A 16125-nucleotide genomic window follows, 5' to 3' on the forward strand; every position below is an offset into this window, starting at 1 on the left:
GCAGGGGCGGGGGCGGGGGCGGGCGTCCCCCGGCGGGGCGCGGGTCCCCAGCGCGCGAGGGCGCGAGGCCGGCCGGGGAGGCGCCTGCCAGCCGCGCCGGGTCACGTGGCGCGGTCACGTGGCGCGGAGCCGGGCCCAGCGGCGGCGGCGGCGGCCGAGGGAGGCGGAGACTCGGCCGAGACGCGGGGCGGGGGGAGGCGGCGGCGGCGGCGGCGGCGGCGGCGGCGGCGGCGGCGCGGGGCTGCTGGAGGCGGAGGCGGAGAGGCGCGGAGGAGCGCGGGGCCGCCGCCACGGGCGCTAGGAGGTGAGGCGGGCGCGGGGCCGCTGTCACGGGCGCCGGGGCCGCGCGCTGCCGCCCTCCGGGGCGAGGAGGCGGCGGGCCCCGGCGCCGCCGGCAGCGCCCTCCCGAGCCCGGCCGGGCGCCCGCCCCTCGAGGTGGGCTCGCGGCCCCCGGCGCCGGCCAGGCCCGTGTGCGCGCGCGGGCGGGCGGGCGGCGCCGGGCGGGCGGGCGGGGCGGGCGGCAGCGGCCCGGCTGGGCGGGAGGCCGGTCCCCGGGCGGGGGGCGGGGGGCGAGGGGCGCGGACGGCGGGCTCCGGGCGGTGCTGCCTGCTGTGGAGCCGTTTTCGCCTTTTGTTCCAGCGCACAGGAAAATGGGGCGACACGGAGCTCGGTGTGCGTGTGTGTGTGTAAATCAGGAGGCGTTTGGCTTGGAGCCATTTTTTTTTTTTCCTCCTTCTTAATTGTGGAGAGAGAAGATCCCTTAAAACGGTTTCCCCGGGGAGACGGGGCTGTGCTCCTCCTCTTCCTCCCACCCCGGCGTGCGGCTCGAGTGGATTTCCCTCCGGCCCCTGCCCACCCTCCCGCCCTCCCGCCCTCCCTTCCCGCCCCGCCTCGGCGAAGCCCCCGAGCGTGCGGGGCGTCTGCAAAGCGGCCCGGTCACCTGTCGTGGCAGCTGCATGGAAATGCTGGCGCTTCTGCTGTCTGGTCTGTACGGTTTCCTCTGGCAAATCGCGGAGATTCCGCTCAGAATGCCAACGCTTCCTCTTTTCCCTGCGCTTAAAAAACAAAGTGCATGATGCTGGCTCTGAAGTTTGACCCGCTTGGGCCAGCAGCAGGGAGAGGTGTCTGACTTTTTCTCGCCACATCACTTCAAGGTTGGAAAGGTGAGGGCCCTCTGGCTTTGTGGAAGGAAATGAGGGTGACACGGTCCTACCGGGGATGGGTGCGACTTACCTGCTAAATACCTGCTAAATTGCTAATTGCTGATCAGAAAGTCTTCCGACACACTTCTCTTCCTGGGGACACAGTCAGCTTACCTTGCAGGGAACTGTTTCCTGGATTTCTGCATTTAGGGGCTCTTCTCTTTCTTTTTGGCACTCCAGGACTCCCAGTAGACAGGTTTTTGAAAAAGCACAGAGAAAGAACATTCATTTCTAAGGTTTGGAGGAATGCAAAAATCTTATCTTTGCGGGGGTCCCTTTATTTCTGCCTCTCTGTTTTGGGTTTCCATTTGTTAGTAACTGGAATTTAGTTTTGGCCCTCGAGGCCCGTGGGAATGGTGCTGTGGTCCCGGAGAGGGCTCATCACCAGGCCCGGCAGCACCAGATAGCTGGGATTTGAGGTCGTGATGGATGTGAAGTGACAGGGCACCTTGCACAGAGCCACACTGCAATCCAGAGAGCAGCTAGCTGCCCAGACTCCTGGCCGTCTGGTGGGGCATTTTGGGAGCTGATCCCAACATTTTGCAATGATAGCCACATTAAGACCTGGAGGACCTCAGGCGGCCCCCCCCCCCTTCTTTTCTTGATAGTTTACTGTCGTGGAAATGAATATGTGAATAAATTGTGAAAAGCCAAATCTAGTGTTTAGTTCCTCAGCTTAAAGAATAGTACTTAATTTGTAGGAAAGGGTTATTTGAAGACGTGAATTTTCTTTAAGAATTTTAAGTGCTCTATTTTAGTAAGGGCTGTGAAAGTAGCAGGATCTTCATGTGATGGGGGAAGGTGGTTGACCTCTAGAGTTAGAAGTATGTAGACCTGAGTTAGAGGAAATCATATGGGGAAAATTTTTAACACAGTGGAGCTCTCAGGATACAAGAGTAGGAAGCCAGCATTGCTTCCTGTGCCTGAGAAATAATAATATTTTCTACTGTATACTTTAAAATTGACTTCATTTAGAAAAGATGTGTGTGTCATGTTGGACTGACTTTCTGTTTTCATATGGAGCTATAAGAGTGGTAGTTTGGTTATTCACACGTTTTTCCCACCCAAACTCTGAGTTTAAAAAAAAATTCTTTGACCTATACAAGGATACATGGTAATGGAAGTAATGGAAGAAGTAGAGAGACAGTGGCCTTCCTTTGAGTGGAATGTCTGCCTTCTCACTAGCTAGTGTCTGGGACAGAAAGTGAAGCCCAGGTTTTCTCTTGGTTTTACTGAGTATCCGAAATCAGGCATGTTTATTGAGTGCCTACCATGTGCATGGTGAAGCTAAGACATTATTCTTCATCTATTCCGCTGCACTTGCAATATCAATTGCAGTCTCCCTCCTGTTCTTTTCCGTATGTGGAGAAAGATTGAAGATAGATTGAGTGGGCCAGCTATGCATGTGATTCACAAAAATTCATTAAAAATTGTGTAAAACTTCTGTTAGGAAATACTTTGGTTTAGTTACTGCATTGGCTCCTCTTTAGGAATCTGTGAAGTATTTTCAGTATTACCTTACTGAAATTGTTCATTTGCCCAGGGAGACTGCTGACACAGCAGGGAATATGTAATTAGAATGTAAAATTTCTTTTAATTTGGCTGGGATAGTGTTCAGTTACTCAATTTTAACATACCAAACATACTATTTTTTGTGTGGCAAAATATACATATAACATTTATCATCTTAACAGTTCCGTGGCATTAGTACATTCACATTGTTGTGTAGCCATCACCACTATTCATGGCCAGAACTTTCATCTTCCTGCACTGAAGCGTTCCGTGCTTCAGTTATTGTTAAACAATAACTTCTCATTCCCTTCTCCCTGGACCCCTGGCAATCAACGTTCCACTTTCTCTCTCTGAGTTTGACTACTTTGAGCCCCTCACATAAGTGCAGTCATACAGTATTCGTCCTTTTGTGACTGGCTTACTTCACTTAGCATGTCTTCAAGGTTCTTCCACGTTGTAGCATGTGTCAGAACTTCTGTCCCTTTTAAGGCTGATTAATAAATGCCCCATTAGTATACAAATGTGTCACATACATACGTGTATGGACCACATTTTGTTCATGAATATTCTAAATTTTATACTGAATGTTAACAATCATGATAATTTCATGATGCTCAGGAACACTTTCTCACTGGAGATCGTATATACCTGTGTTAAAACAGGGAAATGAGTTATTTAGTGCACAGTACCTTTAAAAAATATAGGGTCCAGAGGGGATAAAGGTAATATGTATGTTATATCCTTGCTGGGTCATTTCCCTTGCATGTGGATTGTGATGTAGGGTACACCTTTTTGAAATTTGCGGATGATGCAGATGATGTTTTTATTTCCCAGATAATGTTACAATGGTGGTATATTTTGCTGTATGAAAGAATATATAGGGCTCACTCTGAGGTATAGATTATACAGGAAGGGTGAGGAAGTTGTCTATTTTCCCCTTTGTTTGCCACTTTACAAAATCATGAGTTATTATTTCCCTAGCATCTTGCATTGGTGACAGCTGAGGTTCTCTCTCTCTCTTTCTGAGTATCTTTATGAACACCTCTATTTTAGCATTTATGGTGTATTTCAGTCCATTTCAGTTAGTTTCCTTTTGATGCTCAAATTGTCCTATCTTTGTGACTAAGGCTTAGTCAGGTTGGCTCCAAGTCCTTATGACATGCCTCTAATAACATATAGTAGCTTCTTTGCTTTTTGCTATGACGAGATGTTCCAGGCTCATCTTGTACCCTTCCTATTCCAGATTTGGAATCAGAACAGACCATTTTTAAAAGGAAAAATCAATGACCAATAAACATTAAAATTTGCAATTTCACTAGTAATTAATGAAATTAAATGAAAAACAGTGATAAGATGCCATTTGTTATGAACTGAAGGTGTCTTTCCCAAATTCATGTGTTGAAGCCCTAACCTGCAGTGTAATGGTATTTGGAGATGGAGACTTTGAGAGGTAATTAGGGTTAGGTGAAATCATGAGGGTGGAGCTCTCAGGATAGGATTAGTGCCCTTGTAAGAAGAGACACCAGAGACCTTGGTGTCCCCTGGCCCAGTTATGCCCAAAGAAGAGGTCATATGAGCACATGGCTAGATGGCAACCATCTACAAACTAAAGGAGAGGCCTCAGAATGAAACCTACCTTGCTGGCATTTCAGTCTTGGACTTCCAGCTTTCAGAACTGTGTGAAATAAATTTTTGCTGTGTATGCCAATCAGTCTATGCTGTTTTGTTATGACCACCTGAGCCAACTAAGACACCATTTTTAATGTATTGGCAATATTATTCAGACTCAATTTACACCTTATTAGATGTGACTTGATTTGGTAAAGCATAATATATGTAAAGTATTATATTATTATGATTCTTCTGTAACTTCTCTTGGTAGTCTTAATATTTGGGCATCTCTCAGTTTGAAAGAGGAATAAGGCAGATAGTAATTTCCAGTGCTGGTGAAGATGAAGGGAAATGTGTACTCTCTGTTCTAGTGGAGATGTAAATTAGATGCCCTCATTCTAAATAGCTGCTATTATGTATCAAAATGTAAAACTTACATAGCATTTAATCTAGCAAGTTCATATTTAGGAATTTATGCTAAAGAAATACATAATAGGAAAAGTTAGAAAATATATATGTATATAATAAAAAAGTGGCACCTGAGTGGCTCAGTAGTTGAGTGTCTGCCTTCAGCTCAGATCATGATCCCCGGGTCCTGGGATCACGTCCCTCATCAGGTTCCCCACAGGGAGCCTGCTTCTCCCTCTACTTGTATCTCTGCCTCTGTCTCTCATGAATAAATAAATAAGTAAAATATTTAAATAATAATAAAGAATTACTTACTATATATAATTATATAGTAAATAATTTTGAGGAAGGAATTGATTAAATAGATTATGGTACTTCCATTCCATGAAACCACTGAAAATAATGATATGGATCTATACTGTTTCCAGTCTGGAAAGATGCCTACGACATATTATTGATTTAAAAAGGCAGGTTACAGAACTGTAGGTGTAGCACTTCCATAAAATATAGGCATAGAAAACGCTGTACAACTAGGCTTCGGATGCCAAGAACCAGCCCTCTGAGGATTTCTAGGCTTTGGTTGGTCTGTTTTGGTTGCCATGTCTCAAAGACTGCACCAACTGGTTTCATTCTTGTGTAATAAGATTCAGTTTTCCTGGAGAGGGGGAATATAATTGGCCAAATTTGGGTAGTTTGCTGTGAGTGTGTGTGTTTGTGTATATGTGTCTGATTGCTGTTAGTTTCACAAAAACCTATGGAATGCAGGAGTCAGAAGCAAAGTTGGGGTGCTTTTAGCTAAAGAAAGGGGAATAACTTTCTAAGAAGACAGATAAATGCCACTAGATACTTAGTTAACATTAAATAAATTCTTTGCTCAAAAATGTTGAATTAATTACCACGTGTCCATAAATTACTGCAAACTCTGATAAGCTTGGTCTTTCTTTTCCCCTAACCATTCCATTTTGGCATGATAGGACCTATACCAGTGGGTCAGTTCTATCTGGTTTCTTGCTTTCATAGAAAACATTGGGTTGAAATTAATATTTTGGGGTTACTTATGGATTTTAAGAGTTATGCTATTTTCCCTTTAATGTGGTTAATTCAGGATCAAATATATTTCTCTGATTTCAGTGTTCAGGAATAGAAAAGTCTTGTGCTTGTGTGGTGTCAATGATACCCACCCTTGAAAGAGAATTTTAAGAATAGAATTGAAAAGTAATGTTTATGGACAACCTCCAGTAGTAATGGTGTAGTAGGTTGTAGTGAGTTGTGAATTAATCTCTAGGTGCACAGAGGTGCTCTGCAGGTAATATAGACTTATTTGAACAGCTTTCTCCCTGTTGGTTATTTTTAGTCAAAAGCACAATTAGAGTCAGTATGGGTATGAAAGAACTCTGAGAGGGGCACCTGGGTGGCTCACAGGTTGAACGTCTGTCTTCGGCTTAGGTCGTGATCCTGGGGTCCTGGGATCAAGTCCTGCATCAGGCCCCCCACAGGGAACCTGCTTCTCCCTCTGCCTATGTCTCTGCCTCTCTCTATGTGTCTCTCATGAATAAATAAATAAAATCTTAAAAAAAAAAAAAAAGGAAGAGCTCTGAGAAAGATAGCACACACTACAGTATAAGTTATTTTCTTTGAAATATGAAAGACTCAATTTTAGATCTTAATGGATGTGAAAGGGTTTGGAAAGGCATAGTATAAGGTGTTATGTTGTTACAGTTATTTCTGGGTTCTTTTTGTAGTCTTGACATGTGGGTATCTCCTCCCAGCTTGGAATGGCCACAGTAGAGCCACAGGGTTAAAGTTTTTGTCGTATTGGCTTTTTTAGGTCTGACGTGGAGCTCGATTCTGGGACCCTGGGATCATGACCTGAGCTGAAGGCAGATGCTTAACTAACTGACTGAGCACCCAGGCGTCCCAGAAGTTGGCCTTTTTAACCTTTTTTTTTTTTTTAGATTTTTAAGTAACCTCTGCATCCTGGGGCTCGAACTCATTACCCTGAGATCAAGAGTTGCATGCTCTACTGACTGAGCCAGCCAAGTGTCCCGACTTTGACCTTTTGAATGAATAATTTTTATGACACAAGTCTCAACCTTTTAAGTCTCTGCTGTTGATCTAGCTAGTTAATGGTTGGAACATTGGGTTCTAAAGGCTCTTGTATCTACTTTCAACAACCTTTTCTCAATGTTTTCAAATTCCACTTAAATGTTACAGACAGATGTCACTGAGTTCTTTCATCTTACCGAATGTTTCCTTTACCAGTTTCTTGGAAATGACAAAAGGAAGAATAAACTTCTGAGGCATTTACTCCTGATTTGTGTGTGTATATAATTTTCAGTGTCTGGCAAGGGAAATCAGGAGTCTTTTGTAGAAAACTCTTTTTCAGTACACATTTGTTGTCTTCTACATTATTTTCCTTTATTTTGGGCTATTAAGAATATATGTCCCTGGGAAGCCACATGGCATTGTTATTGAGCATCGTGACTAAATAGTAGTGTCAGAGGTCCAGGCTGAGCAGTCAGTCCTGGGATGACTTTCTTATTCCTGAAAAGTTGATCAGTGGTTGATGTTACCATATGTTGAGAATATGTAGGATTATCTTTGTACATAATCAACTTCTTAAGCTTCAGACAACCCGCTTAGCCATAAAACCAGATGGACAGATTCAGCCCCAGTGGTTGGAATATCAAAACATGCATCATAAGAAGTTGGGCATATGCTGTGAATGAAAACCCTGGTCAACCAAAGCTGACATTTTAGGCAGCTAGAGTTACTGTTGCGAACTGTTAAAATAACCAGAAAATTTAACTATTTGTCGACATTTGTCAAATGAGAGGGGAATGTCTTCAAAAAATGATACCTGTGTTTAACTTAGAGAAATAAATTGAAGGAGGTTGAATCGTGGGCATAGCCAGGTAGACGAATGTTGTTTGCGCTCAAGTCACTGAGTTTTTCCAGCCCTTACAAATAGTTTGAACCTTTTTCATTTTTCTTGTCTTTTCCTGTGAAATGAGAAACCCTGTCTTGTGTTTTCTCTGTAAAAGTGAACTTTTCTGGGCTAATTTTCTGATAACTGAATAATAAATTCTGTAATAATTTGAAATGCTTGGATAAAAACATAGCTCTTAGCAGAAGATAGCTCTGTTTGCATATATTATTCCATTAGTAATAATTTTAAATACTGTGACAGAAATGAGAAGGAGAGTGGCATGCGTATTATATTGTCTCCTTACCCAGCTTTGATTCTAAGGGACTTGGGAATAAATTAAGTAGTATAGGATTGGGGTGCTGCCCAGAATCTATCCGTTACAGCTTACTAGAGCATCAATTCCCAGCCCTTTTGGATTTATGGCGCCCTTATTGTGTTTGATTTTGCATCTCCCTGTTCCTCACCTTTGTAATGACTGTGACAGTCAGGACTGTGTTACCAGTGGAGAGCAAAGTACTGATAGATGGAGTCCTCAAACTCATAATTCAGTTTTATTTAATTATGTCAGCTTTTAATTTTAACTAATTAACATTAACAATGTTAATTGTTAACATTAACAAGCCACATAATTTCATTGCTCTATGAAATATTTGTTTTTCATCAATTAAAATTAATGTTTTGAAAAATTTTGTGAAAAAGTATACCGAATAGTATTTATATCTTATGTGTATTTATGTGCTAGAAATGCTAGAGAAGCATTAAGTACCATTGTAGGTCCCTCCTAGGCTAAAAATGCTTTCCCTTACAGAGGCATATATAGAAGCAGTAGTGTTTATGAGATGTTTTGAAATCAGTTTTCTATGAATATAATGTAGTAAGTTTATTGTGAATAAATAAAGAAGTCTCAAGGTTGAGCTTATGGTTCAGAAATGGTCTGTCTTTTTTAATTCTGAGAGAACAGGGATGTCACACTGTTTTCCTTCTCCTAGTGTTTTGTATGTTGCATGTAACTGTGGTCTCCTTGACTAATGATTTTACAAATGCCTTATTTTTGGCTTTCCTTTGCCTCTGTTTAGATGGTAAAGTTCTTTGTTTTTCACACAACACAGAAAGGTGGCTTGTGCTTGATTTTGGGGAATCAATTTGTTTCTCTGGCAGAATAAGACATATATTATATAATAAGACAGCCAGAACTTTTTGTGGGAGATTGAATAAGCACTGCCATGTGAAAGATGCTAATAATCTGTGAGGTTAATTTAAGCCAGTTACTTCAACTTTTTAATTTTATTCTGTTAGTATCAAACCTTTTCCTGCATTGTTAATGACTAGCAAAATTGGTTTGAAGTTGAACCTTCTTTGATGCTAATGAGTGATAAAGTGGACCCAGGGTGAAATGTCTGGAGAGGGAGGCATGCTGGGGAGTCTGGACTTATTCACAAATTAGATCATGAATGAACTTCCAGAAGCTAGGATTTGGTTTAAACCCTTTCTCTTCATTTTGTGTCTAACTGGCCTTAAGTATTGTTACCACATTCTATGATTTTGAGAAGTAAACTATCTTATAGTGTGGGAAACTCCATGGAAACAAGGTAATAGAGATCTGCCTGGGGGTTTTGGGAGAAGACAATCAACGGGGATGCAAACTTTGAACTACTGAATTTTTAGTCCAGTAGTTTTAATCACGGTCACACTTTTTTCTGTGTGAAAAACATTTTGTTTCTTGGCTTCTATATTTTATATGTGGAACTTCAGTGTTGCATGAGACTTACAACTTTCTGCTTAATTTTTTTTTCTGCTTAATTTTTAATATAATAATATGGCTAATATTAATCCTTAATATTTTAATTCTGACTTAATATGAATGATATGTATATTGGGACATATTAAAAGAAGTATAGTAGTTCTGGGGTGCCTGGGTGGCTCAGTCAGTTAAAGCATTTGCCTTTGGCTCAGGTTGTGATCCCAGGGTCCTGGGATTGAGTCCCACATTGGGCACCCTGCTCAGTGGGGAGTCTGCTTAGTTCCTCCTACTGCTCTTGTGTACATAATAAAATCTTAAAAAAAAAAAAAAGACAGTAGTCCTCCCTTATCCACAGTTTTGCTTTCTGTGGTTTCAGTTACCCACTGTCACCTGCAGTGTGGAAATAGATGATCCTTCTGATGTAACACCAGAACATCAGTGGTAGCCTAAGGGTCCGTCACAGTGCCTGAGTCATTCACGTCATCATGTAGCATTGTAGCATCTCACATCATCAGAACAAGTAGGGTGAAACTAGTACAAGATCTTTCCAGAGAGAAGGAAAGAGATCACATTTACATAACCTTTGTTAGAGTATATTGTTATAATTGTTCTATTTCACTATTATTATTTCTTACTGTGCCAGATTTATTTTTTTTAAAGATTTATTTATTTATTTATTTATTTACTTATTTATTTATGATAGACATAGAGAGAGAGAGAGGCAGAGACACAGGTAGAAGGCAAAGCAAGCTCCATGCCGGGAGCCTGATGTGGGACTTGATCCCGGGACTCCAGAATCGCACCCTGGGCCAAAGGCAGGCGCTAAACTGCTGAGCCACCCAGGGATCCCCTGTGCCTGATTTGTAAATCAGACTTTATCACAAGTAAGTACATGCAGGAAAGAAAAATACAAATAGGGTTCAGAACCATTTGCAATTTGAGGCATCCATTGGAGTGTTGAAATATGTCCCTTGAGGATGGATGAGGGGAGACTACTCTCTTCTCTCTTTGAATTCTCAGTCCATTCTAAATTTAAAAACAGAAAAAACCCCCATAAATTACTAAGATAGATTGGTTTGAATATAAACTTCTGAGTTAGATGTAACTGGATTTTGTTTTTTTTTTTTTTTAAGAGAGGAATGGGAGTGGGTGGGGAAGGGCAGAGAGAGAGAGGGAGAGAATCCTAAATGGGCTTCATGCCCAGCATGGAATCCGATGTGGGGCTCAGTCTCACGACCCTGAGATCATGACCTGAGCTGAAATCAAAAGTCAGACACTCAACCTGCTGAGCCATCCACGTGCCCCTAGATGTAACTGCATTTTATTTAAAAAGATGCTTTTTCTTTGTGAGTCTCTCTAGAAGTTCAATTATAATGGGGCTCTAAGTAGAAGGTGTCTGCTCACCTGTGGCAAAGGCTTTTCTGTTTTCTTTTTTCTGTATACCTGATTGGCTGGTACAGGTGTTTTGAGTCTGGTTTGCCCTGTTGTAAGGTCTTTGCACACTTTTTTTGTTTGTTTTGTTTTGTTTTGTTTTTGCTCAGCAGTTTAGTACCTGCCTTTGGCCCAGGACGTGATTCTGGAGTCCTGGGATCAAGTCCCACATGGGGCTCCCTGCTTGGAGCCTGCTTCTCCCTCTGCCTGTGTCTCTGCCTCTCTCTCTCTCTCTCTCTCTCTCTCTCTCTGTGTCTCTCATGAATAAATAAATAAAATCTTAAAAAAAAAAAGCTTTCCATTCTTCATTGCAGCTCAGGTCATGATCTCCATGTAGGATGGAGCCCTGGGGCTCTGTGCTCAGTGTGGAGTCTGCTTGAGATTCTCTCCCTCAGTCCCCCTCTGCTACTCCCCTTCCCCTCCACTCCTCTCCTCCTTGTCCAGGTGGGCATGCACAAGCTCTCTCTCTAAAATAAATAACTCTTTAAAAAATTTTTACTGTGTTATGGATACTAACCCTTTTTCTTTTGTGTGTGTTATATTTTCCCAGTTTGTTGGTTGCCTTTCAGCTCTTAATCTGTTCATGACATATTTTGATGTGTAAAAGTTTTAAGTTTTCTATGTATTCAAGTCTACCAATCTTTTTTCCATGTTTTGACTTTGATGGTTTGCTTAGAAAGTTTTCCATGGAGCATTTTTTTTCCCTCTCTTTTTTAAGCAGACAGGTATTGAAAACTTTTTAAAATAAGCTTTTTATTTTGGAATAATTTTGGATTTACAGACAAGGTACAAGAATAGTACAGAGAGTTCCTGTATGCCCTTCACCCAGCTTCCTCTAATGTTAATATGCTATGTAACTACAGAACATTTGTCAAAACTAGTATGCCGGTACATCATTATTAACTAAACTGTCAACTTCTTTTAGATTTCATCAGTGTTTTCACCAATGTCCTTCTTTGGGCCCTTATGTTGTATTACCTGGGCTGGGTTTTAAAGAGGCAGGCTCCAAATGGCAACACACGTCTTAGCATAGTTGTACTTAGAGCACGTTTGTGAGGAACGTTTACAGTCCTTTCACACGTATGTGGGATTTGGCTGGAGGATAGTCTTGGTTACTGGTCTTGTAAGACACATCTGCCCCTGGGGAGCAGATGGCCTGGCCAGGGCTTGGTGGTGCACATGTGGGCCATGTGCAACTCTGGGCCTGGCTTTGCTTCTCACCGTGTCTACACTGACAGTGCTGCTTCCCTTCTCTCTTCCTGCTAACTCCCTCATGTGTCTTTGCTCCCACGCTCTTACCTCATTCTTCTTTTCCCTGGCCCTGAGTGGAAAGTCATGGTATATCGTGGATTTTTAACTCTGGGAGAGAAAGGACCCTTCCTGTGAGGAAGTTTTTTATGTTCTAGACATTAAGGTAAACCCAGAATATCACTACTTTCAGCCTTCAGAATGTTGGTGCGAGGCACTATCGGCCTTCTGACTTTCTGCCCAGTTGATGTGTGTTGTAGCTAAAGGGGGAAAATGTGGTTGGCACAGAAGATTGTGTGTCTTACACTATAGAAAGGTCTGAAAATCTCCGTGGCTTCTGTGCCCGTCTCTACCCTGGTCTTAAGTGGAGACAGATGAACAGAGTTAAAAGGTGGAGAGGGCAGGCTGGGGATCATGGCTTCATGCCTCCACTGCTTGACAAAAACAGCATTAGCAGGGAGGCCTTAGATGCCCTTGCACTCATTGTCTGTTAGGCTCAAGTATGTTAGTGTGAGTTAGGCTGAGCTTTCTCATGGCTAATGTGAGCTTCTGCTTGTGTGTTCAAATCAGTCTCCCTTCTCCAAGCTTAAATTTTCTTAATCTTTTCTGGCTTGGAAAACAACCCTACCCTGCCTTTCCATCTAGAAAGCAGTGAGAACATGAGATCTCGCTTAAGGAGGAGAGATCAGTGAAGGAGCAGAGAGGAGGACATTGCCTTTGGTTTTCTATAGGCCTGGGAGACAGTTTCTGTAGTGTTGCTCTAATCCATCCCAACTGTTAGAATCAGTTGATGGTATTGGAAAGTCTCTAACCAAGCCACGGGTAAATCAGTAGGTATATAATTTTTAAAGCAGAGCGTCCTTTAGTAGATTGTACCTGCTTGTGTTTGGCCAGATAAAAGTCAGCCACCATTTTTTTTTTTTTCCAGAGTTCTTCTCAGTGACTTGTGACTTTCCATTGCAAATAATAATTGCTTACATATGCATAGCACATAGTTTACAAAGCATTTGTCCATATGTCCGTATGCCATTTTATTTGCTCTTTACAGCAACCTCGTACATTATATTAAGCACATATTTTCTTATTTTATGAGGAAACTGAGGCCAACGGACTTGCCTGTAATCATATAATTTAAGCAGAAGTCTTGGGGCTTGAGTCTGTACCAGCTGAAAGTCCCCTGTGTCCTTTCTTTTACCCCCTTGCTACTCTGTGGCCTCCCCTCCAAGCCAGTCTTCTCAGTTATATAGATGCACTGCAGGTGAGGCTGGTGGAGGTTTTCTGTTGGCAGTCTTGCATGATGTTGGTGACCAGAGCGTATATCCCAGATTGGTAATTAGCAGACCTGCTGAGTGCTTGTCTGCCATCTTTTCTTCCCTTCTTCCTTAATAATGGGGTTGGGTTTTGTATAGACCTCTGTCCCCATGTGACTGCAGAGAAAGTGATCCATCCTCAGTGCAGGGGTAAATCCTGATGTGTTCAGCCCTTCATGCTGGTCCCATTTGCTGTAGGTAATTGCTGGAGGGTAAGCAAGAGACCTGATCCTGGCAATGAAATGTGAGGGAGGTCTGCCAGGAGGTTCTGGAAAACATGTCAGCCTTAAAAATGGCTACACTAGATACCCCTTTTCCTCTGAAAACTGTTATTTGGATGTGATGCCTCCAACTGTGACAGTTATTTTACTACAATCTGAACATGAAGCTAGTGCATGAGAGGAGTCAGAGCCAAGAAAACACAGAAAACTCTTCAGAGCCTACCACCATCATTGCTTTTGACTTGTTATGTAAAATAAGTTTTCTCATTGATTGGGCAATTTGAGTTGGAATGGTTGGTTACTTGTACCTAATGACATGCTAATTTATGCAGTAGTTATCAGTTCCATGGATTGCTTGCTCTCTTGATTGATACATTCATACCATGAAAGAGAAATACAGGATATAAAGGTAGAACTTGATCTAGTCAGAGGGTCAGAGATGGCTTCCCTGAGGAAATGGCAGAGGCCTTGGTGGGAGAGATTCCTGTTCATGCTGGGCCTTGTATCCGATGTTTAAGGATTTTGGTTTATTTGCAAGAGCAGAGCCATTGAAGGATTTAAATACATTGAAAGGTGAGGCAGGAATGCATTGAGCTGCTCCTGCTGAAGAAAATCTTGGTTTAACATTCCAAAGAGTGAAGTTTGACTTGAGCAGGCAAGGAGTAGTCAGTGGCTAAAGGCCCTGCTGATTAGCAGGTACATCCAGAAAGCACAGAAGAGCATCTCTGCTAGGAATCTCATGAAGTAAATAATCCAGATTCTTTTCTTCCTTCTTGCCAGTACACACACACACATATACATGCACACACACACAGAGGCAAGAACACACACAGGCAGCTTTCATGTGTTTTAGGCATAATTTGTGAATGAATGTCTGTCATTCTCTTAGGGTTTGAATCATTTAAGTTAAGAAATTGCAGCCAAGAAATCTGTGTTGGGGTTACAAAAGCAGTGTAGATGGTTTCATTGTAAATAAAATTTTAGGAATGCATTAATGTATCTGAAATTGAACTTTTAGCATCTCCAAAGGTTTTTCTCCAGGTTCGTTATAATAAGATCTGCTCTGATTCTCATACATATGGATATATTAGTAAAACTGGATTACATCCCAGTGTAAGCAGGCGGGGAACCTGCCTGAACCATAGAGTGGAAGTGCAATGAAAGCTGCAGTGTTCCTGTAATTATATTAGGATGTGATGTAGTCCCTCCCTATGTTTATTAATTAGTGGAGTTGTAATGAGACTTCCCCCCCATGCTTTTAAGGATGCTGATCAGTGGGCATCCGGGCAGGATTTTAGTTGTGTTTGGGAGCCTTCTGTGTACAAGTGGGAGGGATCCATGTTTCAGGTAGTGGCAGGTGAGCCTCCCGCCAAGTTGGCATAATGGGAACAGGACTCTTCTGGGTTGCCATCTGTTTGTGGCTGATAGGAAACCAGCAGTGGCTTCTGAGGAGTTTATGTTGAAATATTTAGGAATTAGTAATGTTAAGACCATGCTGTTCATGTGTTAGGAGGTGGGGGGAAATAAGACTGTATGTAGTGATTTTTCATTATTACTTATTTCAGGAGATGGCTGCTTAGGTTCAACAGTCTCCACCCCCACCCTCTGAAAAACCACAGCTCTCTTCTGCCCACAGACTGACCATTCAAATCACTTTCAGTTCAGTACTGAGTTTCCCATGGCAAGGAAATACATTACTCACATGACTCACGTGTGATACTGTGCATAGTGTTTGCCCCTGAAGGGGTTCAGTCTGTCTCTGTAACTCTTTAAATGTGTCGTGGTTTTGTTTTGTTTTTTTTTCCCAAAAATTTTAAGTTGTAAGATATAATTAATAAAATTTATAATTTTAATCATTTTAAAGTGTACAGTTCAGTGGCTTTAAGTACATTGATACTGTTGTACAACCATCATGTTTTTTAGCAAGTACTTTGACATATTTAAAAAACAGTGGAAAAAAAAACAGTGAATGCTTCTTTTCTGTGTATCAAATATATTTATAAAATCATCAGCATGCTCTGCCTAATGTGATGTCCCTTTGGACTTTAAGCTGGTTGGTTCGTTCTTTCTTTCTTTCTTTCTTTCTTTCTTTCTTTCTTTCTTTCAAGATTTTATTTATTCATGAGAGACAGAGAGAGAGAGAGAGACAGAGACACAGGCAGAGGGAGAAGCAGGTTTCCTGTAAGGAGCCCAATGTGGGACTCCATCCTGGATCTCAGAATCAGGCCCTGAGCCGAAGGCAGATGCTCAACCACTGCCCTATATTTCCTTTCCAGATGGGAGCTGGGTAGGTGGAATGGAGGTGCTGTGGCCCCATTTCTTTGGGTTTGGTTTGCTCCTCTTGCTCTGGGAGGCTCTTCTGTCCAGGCACAGTGGTTTTCAGTGGTGTCCTAAAAGCGGCTCTGTGTCTCCTGATTTATATTTTAAAGCAAAGGTGTGGAATAGAGAACAACTCACTACTCCTTTAACCTAGCATAACTTGCCGTGTTAACTACAGGAACTGAACTGTGGT

The 16125-nt window shown here is 42.3% G+C and overlaps 1 protein-coding gene across 1 annotated transcript in view; it reads left to right on the plus strand.

Moving 5' to 3' along the window:
* The first annotated feature begins 234 nt into the window (after positions 1–234).
* TULP4 (TUB like protein 4) overlaps positions 235–16125 on the plus strand; it is a 228274-nt gene continuing 212383 nt past the window's right edge. The window contains exon 1 of the mRNA XM_041742669.1: positions 235–304. The gene's annotated coding sequence lies outside the window, so the exon portion shown is untranslated. The remainder of the gene's footprint in view (positions 305–16125) is intronic.

This window comes from Vulpes lagopus, chromosome 2, assembly GCF_018345385.1.
Source record: "Vulpes lagopus strain Blue_001 chromosome 2, ASM1834538v1, whole genome shotgun sequence".
Classification (NCBI taxonomy): domain Eukaryota; kingdom Metazoa; phylum Chordata; class Mammalia; order Carnivora; family Canidae; genus Vulpes; species Vulpes lagopus.